Raw genomic sequence first — 14,937 nt, 5'->3', positions numbered from 1 at the left:
TAGTTTGCGGTTTATAATCAAAATCAGACCAGGCCGTAAAATTAAGCATATTTAACTTTTAAAGTATTTAAATCATATATCTATGAAAGGTAATTTAATCTAAGTATCTTTTTTAAACAGGCCACATACCCTACTGTGTTTGTTCTTTTTTGACAGAATTACAGAAATTGTCCTTTATCTTTGTAGCAAATTTCAGTGATTATCATTTATCTTTAAAATTGATTTGTTTTGTACTTTATGTTTTCAAATTCTACACCATTTGTCTTTTAGCCCTAACCTGGTTAGTTTTTCTCATTAAATTTGATCATGTGCAATGCACATGATGACAACTTGGTAATTTTACCCTTTTATTTTAAAAAAACATTTTAATTTTTAAAATACCTAATATTATAATTTTCAGATTGCGAAGATGGGTGTTGGTGTGGTGGTGGCAGTGTTCCACGGGAGAAGAAGTGAGAGAGAAGGGAGTGAGGAAGAGAGAATTTTATTATGTAGGTAGTGTAGTCATTAAAATATTTTTTAAAATAAAAGGGTAAGTTATCAAGTTGCCTTCATGTACATTACACATGATTAGATTTAACGAGAAAAACTAACTGGGTTAGGGCTAAAGGACAAACGATGTAGAATTTGAAAACATAAAGTACAAAATAAATCAATTTTGAAGATAAAGGATAAATAGTGAAATTTGCTATAATGATAAAGGACAATTTTTGTAATTTTGTCTTTTTTTTTATAATTAATTTTTTTTTCTTATGTTCCGGTGACACATCGAATCTAAGCATAACATCTTATGTAATAACAATGTGTTCATTTGACGTTTAACATTTTTTATATTTTGACAACGTTTTTACCTTTTATTTTATGTTTATTCTATTATTCAATAAAGCTTAAATCGTGAAATCAAACGGAACCAAACCAAAACCAGCCTCATAGTATATATAAATAAATAACTATAAAAGTAATAATCAATTCATCACTTTGTATTATCTGGATTCAAAGAACCAGTCAAGATATGACATAATGTTCATATTGATGTAGCAACTAAAATTAGTAACAGTTTGGTTTGGTTAGGTTTAAAAATCAACGGTATAATTTTGTTTTTCGATAATCATATATATATAAATGTTAATGGTTTGGCTTACGATTTGACCTAAACAGTTAAGCTTGGATTGTGAGTATTGTATCTTCTCATGTAGACAGTGACTGATCCAGAAATTTTGTTCAGTGGGGGTAAAACGTAATCGGTAAAAATGATCGGTTTTTAATTGACATTGTAGTCGAACTAATTACCATATACTTCCTCTGTCTCTTTGAAAGTGTCCACATTTCATTTTTAGTGTGTCCCATTATAAATGTCCACTTTCAAATTTTATTAATTAATTTCTAAACTTACCCTTAAAAATACAAGCATTCAAACTTTTTTAACTTTTGTCTTTTTGTATACGTCAAGGGCATTTTGTCATTTGTAAAGAAAAAAGTGCAATCATTAAACTTTCTTAAACTTTGTGTTTTTCAAACAATGACACTTGTAGAAGGACGAGGGGGGGGGGGGGATTTAATAAACAAAGTGGGGCTGAAACAAGCTCTTTAGTACCTATCTTTCTTCTAGAAAGTCATGACCAATAATGAAGATTATCTAAATAAACAAAAACTAGATTCGTAGTAACTAGTAAGACAACCTTTAGTACCAGTCTTCTTTTATCACGTTATGTTTTGAAGGGAAAGAATATAAAAGACTCAAGGCATGTGAAAGACATTTAATGAGGGCATATTGAATTAGGATCAATTATTATATGAAATTTACAAAGTAATTAACAAGTTGAGTGGGGTCAGCCTATGCATGTAGAGAAGCTTTTGTAAAATAACTCAACCAATAGATACATGTATATAATGTGGATTTGTGGCAAGATCTGTGGCCTGTCTAGAAGATGCGGCACAAGCTGAGATGATGTGCCAACGAGAGAAGGTAAAAAATACCTCATTACGTGCGACATTAGATCAATCAATCAATCATACCTAGTAAAAATCACACTAATTACAATAAATTGCTATTAGTAGGGTCCGGGGAAGATGAAATGTAGGCAAACCTTACATCTTACATCGATTTCAAAGAGTAAAGAGGTTGATTTCAAGAAGACTCTCAACTCTAAAAACTAGACAAGAGACTGAGGGAGGGAAAGAAAGAGTGTGGAGAGAGAGAGGCACAAATAATGAACTGGAGGAGAAAGAGTAAGAATGACACACACAAAAAAAAAAGAAATCAAAAAATTCAACCAGACATGCATACTAGAAACCCGAAACAAGGTATACATATTACATAATACTAATTGGGTATAGTTCTATGGGATTAGTTTTACAATTTTTCATGGGTAATGAATCGTTATGAATTATGTGATACTTAGTTCGATCACCCGATCATAGGGTTGGTATCATTTAAGAACTCTAACAAAGTTAAGAACTCTTAGAAACTCATAACACCCAACGTTTTTTTAAATATTAACATTATTTAAGAGTAGTTAGATTGTAATTGAAAATATAGATATAAAAAAAATGATAAAACTACACTCAAATAACACTAACATACAACAAAATTTATAAAAAAACATTAGTTTTCAAGATTTCTTTCAAGTTTTTAAATAATTTAAGGTTCTGTAATGATACTCATCATCCAATCATATACCTTAAAGTTTCATTGAAATTGAATATATATTTATTGATTTTACTATATGAAAAATTAACTTTCCTTTTGGGATCTGTATTTGACAATATTATGTATATTTTCTATGTTGCGAGTATATACATAAAATTATATAGAAATCATTGTAAAATAATTTATTTACGACAATAGTGTATAGTTATGTAATGTATAATATTTGAATAGTTGCTAAATATATAAAAATTATATAACAATTATATATAATGATAAAAACAATGTACTTGGAAATCCCAACAAGTATTATTTAATTAGTTACATAACACGTATACATGATACCCCTAGGCATGCTAGATGCCTAGCAGATAATCACTTGAGAAATACACGACGAATATTCAGTCGAGTATGAAAAACAATTTTACAATCAAATATGAGATTGGGATTATTGTACCCGATCTGATCCTGGCTCATTTCATTCCTAAGTGAGAGAGGGGGCCCTAATGCTCTCTTGCAATGTAGATGGTTTTACACGATAGATTCCTCACACATGCTCAGTTCCGAGTTCTCACCACCTTCCTAAACATTCCCCCTGCCCCACCTCTATCTCTGCCCTTGTATCCTCACATCACACTTTGTTTTTTAACGAACTAATTAAATCAACTACTTTTCACATTCTCTACCCTTCAAAACCATTCATTTCATACAATATATCCCCCACTCAAAATTTAGCACATATAGGTAAAAACACATTGGGATGAGCAACAAACAAGCTTCTAGTGATCATATTCTTGAGTTCATTTGGCCTCAAAACATGTTTACATCAAACAACATACAATCATCATCAAACCAACGTTCAACCCCGGTGAAAAGATCACTACAAACACAACAATCTGATCCTGTAAAGTGTCCAAGATGCGATTCGACAAACACTAAGTTTTGTTACTACAACAACTACAACAAAACGCAGCCTAGACATTATTGTAAAGCGTGTAAGAGGCATTGGACTAAAGGTGGCACCCTTCGTAATGTCCCGTCGGTGGTGGCAGGAAAAACAAGCGGCTCAAACGCCCTAACACCACCGCCACCACTGCCGCGGCTGCCACCACCAATGTTGATCACGGTTTAGGGTTGAATGATCAGAAAGGTTTGTTTTTCAAGCCAAATGATGGTGAGTTTGATCAAGTTTCTTGGGATTTTAATGCTAGTTTCACCGGTGCCACCACCGCTAATTTGCAACACTTACCTCATCAAAATTTAGGGTTTTCTATACATTCAAACTCTAATCCAAGCATTCCAACTTCTTTAACACCTTTATTATCTGGTTTCAAAGATGACTCAACCCTCACAACAAGAATGATTATGCCGGGTTCGTCAATCGTTTCGCAACCTTGGATGCAAGCTCCAACCACAAGCAATTTCTTGGAACCTAATTATTGGACATGGAATGACATTGATTCTATGGTTCAAGCTGATCAGAACAAACCCTTTGATGGTCCACATATGAAAAACTAAATGGAGGTGAGATTGAGATTGAGATTAATAAAGTTAACTAAATTTAGATTATTTAATTTGTTTTAGGGTTCTTTTTTGTAAGTAATGCATGGGTGCTTGAAGCTGTGGTTTCTTACTTTTAGTATTTCAGCTTCATGGTTTAATTATGTTCTTTTTGTGAATCTGTGTCATGAGTACTTGATGAAATATTATTTAATGTGAGTGGGGTTCCATATGAATTTGTGATTAGAATTGGGAAGAAATTTGAAGTGAAGTGCTGTGAAGAGACATTGGGGTCTTCTTACAGCTCAAGGGACTTGAGTTGATTGATGTCAAGATGAGAAAGAAAGATTCTTCTGTGTTAATTTGCCCATTCTTCAAATGGAAATTGTGGGACACTTTTTCTTTCCATTTCTATCAATATTTGGTGATATTGTACAATTACTAAGACCACTAGGTACATTCATTCTTTCAACTTTTAATGGGTGGTGTAGTATTAAACATCTTATTTCTCTTTGGTGGAAATCTCAAGTTTGAATTTTGCTTTTCGTAGTTACCTACTATAACCTCTTGAAAACCAGTTGTCTAGCACATTTGTGATTTACTTGGTGCATTTGTTACATGGTTTCAATGGGTCCTATAAGTTTTCCGATAACATATTCTCATCGTTACAAAAAAAGTCACCTTTTCACATTGGAATATTCAATAAAACGTGGATGTTTGAAAACGAAACCAATTGGGGGATTTAAAACGATGAGTAATTAAGAAACATTGAATCAAGATTATAACATGACAGCATGATAAGCTTTTGTGGTAAGATGAGATGTAGATGACCAAAGTTGTTTGCCCCGTTCAAGAAACCATTTTGTTTAAGTTAGTGTTGGTTCCATTTGGATCATACTCAATATATAGTTACAATAACAATGATATATACAAACAAATATTGGTCGGAAAAATTTTAAAATATATAAAACAATATCTATGTAATTAATTAACAATAAAACTCTATAAAAGAATATTAATAATATATAAAATAAAACTTAAATATATATACAAACAAATATTGATTGGATATTATGTCATTAGTTGTTCATGTGTACTTGTGGAGAGAATATCAATGTTTTATTGTTAAATAATAATAAAAGGTGGCACAACTAGTGTTTATTGTATGTAAATCTGGCTTAATGTAAGCATAAAGGAATGATTAAGATATGGTTAGCCCCTTGGTGGGAACTATATGTACATGTGCAACACATCTTCCCCACTACATAAAGGAGAAAATTAAGCATGTGAATGGTTGTGAGCCCACAAGTATTATATGTGCTAGTCAAATCTTTGATCTACAGTTTGGTCAAATCTTTGGATTTGAGAATTAAACATGTTTTTAGTAAGATTCGCTTTTGATTATTTAAATTGATCAAGGAACTCACATCTCACTTAAATTATTCAAAGTTTTTTTTATCGATCGTTATATTAGGCTTTACAAATACCTTGCATGGCCGCTAGTTTCCGCCGGACTTTCGGATGTTTGTTCGATGGAAAGTTCGTTTATGTACGTCTGTTTAATAAACGAACCGGACATAGACAAAAAAAATTGTTCGATAAGCTTAATAGACGAATACGGACAAAGGTCGCGTTCGTTCAATAGTGTTAGTGAACACTCGGTAATATCCGTTCGATTACATCCGGTAACGTCCATTTAATAGTGTTGTATATGTTAAAATTCCTTGAAGAATGACTAACTTGAAGCTTGTTTCTCGTGAAACGCTAGAAGTTTGTGGATTTTGAACACCAAAACATTATTTTGATATGATTATGTGTTTGGTTACTCTGTTACAGTATATGTTAAGTATTTTTGGATATTATTTGGTGTAATATTTATTATTGTTTATGCTAAGTATTTAGATATGTTTATGTTTGTTTACCCATTAACGTTCATTAATGTTCATTGGTGCTTGTTTGTCCTTTAATGTTCGGTTGTCCATTAGTGTTCGTTAGTGTCCGCTTAGAACACTAACAAACTGACACGGACAAACTCAATTCCTTAATGAACGGACATGAACACGAATTTTTGTTCGCTAAGGTGTTCGTGAACCATCCGTTTGTCTGACAAAAGCTTAACGGACGAACACGAACAAGGTCTCGCCCGGTTTGGTTCAGTTCGCTTACCACCCTAATGGCCGCTAACCATCGAGATTAGGTGTAACACCCCGACCAAAGGCGGATTATACATCGGGGCGCCACATATTGTTTCATTACTCGTGACACTATTGGGTGTCAATATTTAATAAATACATTCATTCGCGCACGCGCAGAGTAAACACAAGATAACATAAATCATCATAAATCAATATATTATAAATCAAAATATTCGAACAGCAAAAACTTGTCTTGATACATTTTAATCTAGGTCCAAAATAAAGAAAACTTCCTATGTGTCCACAAGCTCCAAAACAGCTACTGCAAACCTGAACATGTGTTAAAATAAACGTCAAACACTTGCGTGTTGGTGAGAAATCAAGTTTAATACAATACATAGGTAACAATAAATCTGCGCGCAACACGTGTATGTCTGGTGTTTAACAAGGGTGCAATCAGATTGTGATCAAGCCTAGATAGATCATAGCTCATAGTTCATAGTTCAATCCGTGCTCCCAATTGAGCACAAAAACGAGAAAACATCTGTGCAAGTGTAAACAAAGAAAACCGTAAACGATAGGTCTCCCGTGTTCATCTAATGGATCCATGAAAACTGCGGAATAGGCCGAACAAAGCGGTTAATGATACACACATACAAATAAACAGCCAAGTAAACGTCCTCAACACATGGGATACTGCGCGACTAAAGCTCATAAACAAGTTTAAGACTCTAAGTTTGTATGAACACATGAACATCCCAAAACATTAAAAGCAAAAAGGGATTAGGTACGAGATTACTCACTTGATAAACGATGCGGTGTAAGATAAAGCAAGAACCAACTTTAAACAAGCACAAGTTAACCTATAATTAAAGATTATTGTTTTAACGATCTGTTTTAAGTCTTGATTATAAGTTAGCATAATTAATAAGCAAATTATTATATATAATATATATATTACCGGAAGAGCAGGACAGAACAGGGAGGAAGACGGAGGCAGAGAGGGAGGCGGCAGAGAGAGCAAGGAGAACAGGAGAGATTAAGTGTTTTGTGTGTGTAGTGTTAGGAAAAATAATACTATTATTTATAGAGAAACCCTAGGAGACATGAATCCAGAAAAAGGGGAAAAGATTCCAAGACAAACAGAACAAGACAAAACAAAAGATAGCAAAAGATATCCAAAAGCAAGTAAAAGATATCAAAAGATATGGCAGCTGTAGGGAGCAAGATAAAGCTGTCAGGGAATAGTAAAAAGCATGGGCGGATCAGATAAAGGTACAGGTCAAGCATGGCAAAAGCAGATCTCAAAAGATTATGTCAGTCACTTTATCTGCCAACCAATGGGGTTGGTGCGCATGCTGCGCCGAAAGTAACTTTTCAGACATAAAGCAGATTAGGTCAACAGCTCAAAAGATAAGACAACTCAAAAGCAACGGCTAGATTAAACAGAAGAAAACTCAAAGGGTTCAGCGCGAGAAGGCTGACACAGAAGGTCAAGAGAGCGCGAGCGCGAAGGCAGACAGAACTAACCTTAACGCGTCGCGGAAAGAACTACATTTCTAAGCGCGCCGCGGGAAGAATCACATTTCTTAGCGCGCCGCGGGAGGAACTAAAATTCCTAGCGCGCCGCGGGAAGAACTATAATTCTTCGCGCGTCGAGGGATGAACTACGATTCTTAGCGCGCTGCGAGAAGAACTACAAATCCTTAGCGCGTCGCGGGAAGAACTACCGTTCTTAGCGCGCTGCGAGAAGAATTACAATTCTTAGCGCGCTGCGAGAAGAGTTCGTCTCGCGAATCGCTGTACAGGTGGTCTTTACGCAGGATTCCTTGTAAGGGAGTCTGGCGGGTGGAGCTGCGCAGACAACCTTAGGCGGGAAGGAACAAAGGACAAGCAAAGAGTTAGAAGAAAAAGAGGGAAACAAGGCGGAAGGGCGGGACGGCGACAAGAGGAAAAAGAAGGCGGAAAGAGAGAAGGAGAGGGACGGGACGGCGGAAAGAAAGAGAGAGAAAGAGGCGGGAGGGAAAATATATATATTATTATTAAAAGTAAAATATAAGTATAAATAAATACTAAATCATAAAAGAAAGAGATCGGGTCAGAGAAACGAGTACCTGGGTCGGGTCGGATCGGGGCAGATGTCACAGTCTCCCCTACTTTAAGAAATTTCGTCCCGAAATTTATCTCGAAGTAGGTTGCGCAGAGAACAGGTGCGGGTACTTGATCTTCATTTGATCTTCCCTTTCCCATGTAAACTCGGCTCCGCGCTTGGACTCCCAGCGAACTTTCACGATAGGGATGCGACTGCGCTTGGTTTGCTTAACCTCGCGATCCATAATCTCAACAGGCTTCTCAACGAAATGCATAGATTCATCAACTTGAACTTCATCAAGTGGAATGTGAAGGTTCTCGTCAGCTAAACACTTCTTGAGATTGGATACATGGAACGTTGGATGCACATTACTGAGCGCGGGCGGCAGGTCAAGTCTGTAGGCAACTTTTCCTACACGCGCGAGAATCTTGAATGGACCAACATAACGAGGAGCAAGCTTACCTTTCTTCCCAAAGCGGACAACACCCTTCCAGGGCGACACTTTGAGGAGAACAAGATCACCAACTTGAAATTCGAGAGGCTTCCGCCTACGATCTGCGTAACTCTTCTGTCGGCTTCTGGCAGTCAGCAGATGATCACGGATCTTGGCGATTTTATCAGTTGTCTCTTGAACAAGTTCGGGTCCTGTGATTTGAGTTTCACCCACTTCGCTCCAACAAATCGGGGAGCGGCATTTACGACCGTAAAGTGCTTCAAATGGGGCCATACCGATACTGGAATGATAGCTGTTATTATAAGAGAACTCGATCAAAGGCAGGTGCGAATCCCAATTACCTCCAAAATCAAGAACACAAGATCGGAGCATATCCTCAAGAGTTTGAATAGTTCGCTCAGACTGACCGTCAGTCTGAGGATGATATGCCGTACTCATGTCCAAGCGAGTTCCTAGCGCAGATTGGAGAGATTTCCAAAAGCGAGATATAAAACGGCCATCGCGATCGGATATGATGCTCAAAGGAGTACCATGGCGGCAGACAATTTCCTTGACATAAAGCTGCGCGAGTTGCTCAACACGGTAGTTTTCACGAATGGGCAGAAAGTGAGCAGACTTAGTCAAACGATCCACTATTACCCAAATGCTATCATGTTTGCTTGCTGTCAAAGGTAACTTGGTAATAAAGTCCATCGCTACACATTCCCATTTCCACGTAGGAATTTCTGGTTGTTCGAGCAAACCAGATGGGCGTTGGTGTTCAGCTTTTACCTTAGAACAAGTCAGACATTTAGCTACGAACACAGCAATATCCTTCTTCATACCGGGCCACCAATAAGTAATGCGCAAATCCTTGTACATCTTATCGGCGCCGGGATGAATAGAATACCGAGATTTGTGCGCTTCACTCAGGATATCGGCGCGAAGATTCTCATCAAAGGGGATCCAGATGCGATTGAGATAGCAGAGAATTCCACTCAGATTAGGGACAAAATGCGCTTCCGCGCCACACGCTAACTCGGCGCGAAGGTTACCATTACTGATGGATGCGCGCTGCACGTCACGAATACGCGATTCAAGGTTGCTTTGAATCGGCGCGAAGTGAAGCTGGGTGCGCGGCAAGATACAGTTAAGTTGGCAGGGTTTTCGGCTGAGCGCATCGGCTACCACATTAGCCTTACCAGGATGATACCGGATCTCACAATCGTAATCGCTGATGAGTTCGTTCCATCGGCGTTGCCTCATGTTGAGTTCCTTTTGATCAAAGATATGCTGAAGGCTTTTATGGTCAGTGTAGAGGATACATTTAGTACCATAAAGGTAGTGTCTCCAGATCTTCAAGGCAAAAACAACTGCGCCTAGTTCGAGGTCGTGAGTTGTATAATTCTTTTCGTGAACCTTAAGTTGCCTTGATGCGTAAGCGATAACCTTGCCTCGTTGCATAAGAACACAACCGAGACCTTGGTTGGAGGCATCGCAGTACACGACAAAATCACCATTACCCTCAGGTAACGCAAGGACAGGAGCTTCACACAACAAACGCTTGAGCGTTAGAAAGGCTTCTTCTTGCTTCGAGCCCCAAATATACGGTTTACCTTTGTGCGTTAGAGCTGATAAAGGCAAAGCGATCTTCGAGAAGTTCGAAATGAAGCGCCGGTAATAACCAGCTAAGCCCAGAAAGGAACGGATTTCGGTAGGAGAAGATGGCGTAAACCAGTTCTTGATTGCTTCAATTTTGGATGGGTCGACATGAATACCCATCTTATTCACAACATGACCAAGAAATTGTACTTCATCCGACCAAAATTCACACTTGGAGAGCTTGGCAAAGAGCTGCTCGGCTCTAAGCTTTTGCAATACCAATCGGAGATGTTGCTCATGCTCGGCCTTGGTCTTAGAATACACCAGAACATCATCGATAAACACGATCACGAATTTATCCAAGAAAGGCCTACACACCCGATTCATTAGATCCATGAAAACGGCGGGTGCGTTGGTTAAACCGAAGGACATGACCAAGAATTCAAAATGGCCATAACGAGTTCGAAAAGCAGTCTTCGGAACATCTTCATCGCGGATGCGCAACTGGTGATAACCAGAGCGGAGATCAATCTTGGAGAAACAAGAGGCACCTTGGAGTTGATCAAAGAGGTCGTCAATACGCGGTAAGGGATACCGGTTTTTAATGGTGAGTTTGTTCAACTCGCGGTAATCGATACACATGCGAAACGATCCATCTTTCTTTTTAACGAACAACACCGGAGCACCCCAGGGCGAAGAGCTAGGGCGAATGAATCCTTTAGCAGTCAACTCTTGAAGTTGGCTTGCCAATTCTTGCATCTCAGCGGGCGCAAGACGGTAAGGAGATTTAGCTACGAGGGAAGCACCAGGGACAAGATCAATACGGAACTCGACTTCACGAGCGGGAGGGATACCAGGAAGATCATCAGGAAAAACTTCAGGGAAATCACGCACAATTGGGATATCGCGAAGCTTCTTCTCTTCAGCAGGTTTGACCACATGGGCTAAGAATGCAACACACTTCTTCCGCATAAGCCTTCGGGCTTCGGCGCAAGACATAAGTTTAAGATCACTGGAGGGTTTTTCGCCGTAGATATGAAGATCACCATTTTCTCGAGGAATGCGAATCAACTTCTTGGCGCAAATAACTTCGGCGCGATTATTCGAGAGCCAGTCCATACCAATAATAACATCAAAGCTTCCAAGAGGCATGGGGATGAGGTCGATCAGAAAATCGTTTTCGTTAAGGTTAAGCGTGCAATCTTTAATCACCGAGTTAATTAAAACAGTTTCACCGTTAGCCAATTCAACTGAAAAATTTTCTTTTAAATCATTGCGCGGTCGCGCAAGCTTCTGCTCAAACGCGCGAGAAATAAAACTTCGATCGGCGCCAGTATCAAAAAGTACAGAAGCATAAAATCCGTTAAGCAAAAATGTACCATTAACTACGTCATTATTCGCTTGCGCTTGGTGCGCGGTTATGTTAAAAGCTCGTCCGCGCGTCACTTGGTTCGAAATCTGGTTCACCGGATTCGCTTGCGTAATCTGAACTTGTAGTCTTGGGCACGCGTTCCGGAAATGACTGGGATCACCGCAGTTAAAGCACGATCTGGGTCGTGGGTTTTGGTAGGTTGGTTGTGGATTCTGCGGGTAGACTGGTGGTGTTGGCGCAATTGGATTGGCGGGAGGGACTCTACAGTATTCGGCAGAGTGACCAACGCGGCCACATCGGTTACATTGTCGACACGGGGTTTGGGTTGGGTGGTGAAGTCTACAGGTTGGGCAAAAGGGTTGATTTCCTGTGTAAGGTTTCTTAGGTGGCGGGGCAGGGAGTGCGGGATTGGTTAAGGCATAGTTGTGGACTACAGGAGGTGTTGGGTAGGCTGACAGAGGGTTAGGCGCGTAAACTGGAGGTTGATAAATGGGTTGCTGGGCAATGGGCGGGCTGGTAAGCGCATAGGCCTTGCGCCTGCGCTTGAGGTTGTTACGGTTTGAGGGTTCAGGTTTGGTTTCTGTTGGTTCAGGGGCAGTCTTGGTGAGTTTGGTCTTCTCAGTTCCCCGCAGGAACAGGGTTCCTGCTCTGACATGGTTGTCGCTGAGCACAGCGGCCAACTCGATGGCGTCAGAGAGGGTAACTGGGTTTCTAGCCCATACAGAATCTTGAATTTCCATGGGGAGACCCCCAAGGAATTTCTCTATGGCTCGGCGGGAAGGGGTAACAAGGTGAGGGACCAGCAGGCTTAGTTCATGGAAGCGCGTCGCGTACTCGCGCGCTTCACCACTGTACTGCTTAAGATTCCAAAATTCCTCCTCCAGGCGCTTAACTTCGTTGGGGGGGCAGAATTCTCGCGTCAAGAGATCCTTAAATTCCTCCCAGAGTATGCTGGAAGCAGCTTCTGCGCCACGCGCATGGGCTACTCCATTCCACCATGTAAGCGCTCTGGATTCCAGGACACTGGAGGCATATAGGGTTCGTCTGTCATGAGGGCATTGGGTATGGAGGAAAGTGTTTTCAATCTTTTCGAGCCATTGGAGCATCACGGTGGCTCCTTCAAGACCTGTGAACTTTGGAGGGTTACCCGCGTTAAAGGACTTAATGTTATAACTGGAGGTATTGTTTTGGCTCAAGGCTTGGGCTATCGCGGCGGCCATTTCCTGGGAACGTTGCTGTCTACGCATGCGCGAGGCTTCTCTTCTCTGAAATCGGCGAGATAGCGGAGGCATTCTATAAAAATTTTAATTTTAGTTAATATCTTGGTTTTAGCGCAAAGTATAACCTCGAAAAGCTTGGTTTCACGGAGTCAGTTACTGTCAAAAGTTAAAGTAAAATAAATGACCCTAAATGCAGACTTAATAAAGGTAACAAATTCGAATCAGAAATCGACAATTCATGTATCACCATGACTTTCCGAATTCCCAATTTAAAATATACGAGCAAACGAGTATTGGAGATTGACGATTCATGTATCACCATGACTTTTCAATCTTCAATATAAAACATACAAGAAAATGAGTATTGGAGGTTGACAATTCATGTATCACCATGACTTTTCAAGTCTCCAACCTCAGAACATAATCGTAAATGGAAATTGAAAATCAACTATTCATGTATCACCATGACTTTTCGGGTTTTCAAATCCCACAAACGAATATGTAAGTAAAATCAATAAAAATAGAAATATCGCGGAATAAAACATAAAGTCATATACTGCGCAAGCGCGAGCATATTTATAAACAACGAGTAATTAACAATAAGCGCGCAACATGAGATTTCTCTCACGCGCGAGAAGGGACTCTTAGGTATTCTAGGCCGTTACGTCTAACCACCTATCCTAAAGTCAACGAGCTCTGATACCAATCTGTAACACCCCGACCAAAGGCGGATTATACATCGGGGCGCCACATATTGTTTCATTACTCGTGACACTATTGGGTGTCAATATTTAATAAATACATTCATTCGCGCACGCGCAGGGTAAACACAAGATAACATAAATCATCATAAATCAATATATTATAAATCAAAATATTCGAATAGCAAAAACTTGTCTTGATACATTTTAATCTAGGTTCAAAATAAAGAAAACTTCCTATGTGTCCACAAGCTCCAAAACAGCTACTGCAAACCTGAACATGTGTTAAAATAAACGTCAAACACTTGCGTGTTGGTGAGAAATCAAGTTTAATACAATACATAGGTAACAATAAATCTGCGCGCAACACGTGTATGTCTGGTGTTTAACAAGGGTGCAATCAGATTGTGATCAAGCCTAGATAGATCATAGCTCATAGTTCATAGTTCAATCCGTGCTCCCAATTGAGCACAAAAACGAGAAAACATCTGTGCAAGTGTAAACAAAGAAAACCGTAAACGATAGGTCTCCCGTGTTCATCTAATGGATCCATGAAAACTGCGGAATAGGCCGAACAAAGCGGTTAATGATACACACATACAAATAAACAGCCAAGTAAACGTCCTCAACACATGGGATACTGCGCGACTAAAGCTCATAAACAAGTTTAAGACTCTAAGTTTGTATGAACACATGAACATCCCAAAACATTAAAAGCAAAAAGGGATTAGGTACGAGATTACTCACTTGATAAACGATGCGGTGTAAGATAAAGCAAGAACCAACTTTAAACAAGCACAAGTTAACCTATAATTAAAGATTATTGTTTTAACGATCTGTTTTAAGTCTTGATTATAAGTTAGCATAATTAATAAGCAAATTATTATATATAATATATATATTACCGGAAGAGCAGGACAGAACAGGGAGGAAGATGGAGGCAGAGAGGGAGGCGGCAGAGAGAGCAAGGAGAACAGGAGAGATTAAGTGTTTTGTGTGTGTAGTGTTAGGAAAAATAATACTATTATTTATAGAGAAACCCTAGGAGACATGAATCCAGAAAAAGGGGAAAAGATTCCAAGACAAACAGAACAAGACAAAACAAAAGATAGCAAAAGATATCCAAAAGCAAGTAAAAGATATCAAAAGATATGGCAGCTGCAGGGAGCAAGATAAAGCTGTCAGGGAACAGTAAAAAGCATGGGCGGATCAGATAAAGGTACAGGTCAAGCATG

General features: G+C 39.1%; 1 pseudogene; it reads left to right on the top strand.

Annotated features, from left to right (window-relative positions):
* Positions 1-3,401: 3,401 nt before the first annotated feature.
* LOC143635002 (uncharacterized) lies at positions 3,402-4,258 on the top strand (annotated as a pseudogene).
* Positions 4,259-14,937: the final 10,679 nt, after the last annotated feature.

This window comes from Bidens hawaiensis, unplaced genomic scaffold (assembly GCF_021521415.1).
Source record: "Bidens hawaiensis isolate Kalapana, Puna unplaced genomic scaffold, B.hawaiensis_p1.1 tig00007372_1, whole genome shotgun sequence".
In the NCBI taxonomy this organism is placed as follows: Eukaryota; Viridiplantae; Streptophyta; class Magnoliopsida; order Asterales; family Asteraceae; genus Bidens; species Bidens hawaiensis.
This window is presented reverse-complemented; position numbering and strand designations above follow the sequence as displayed.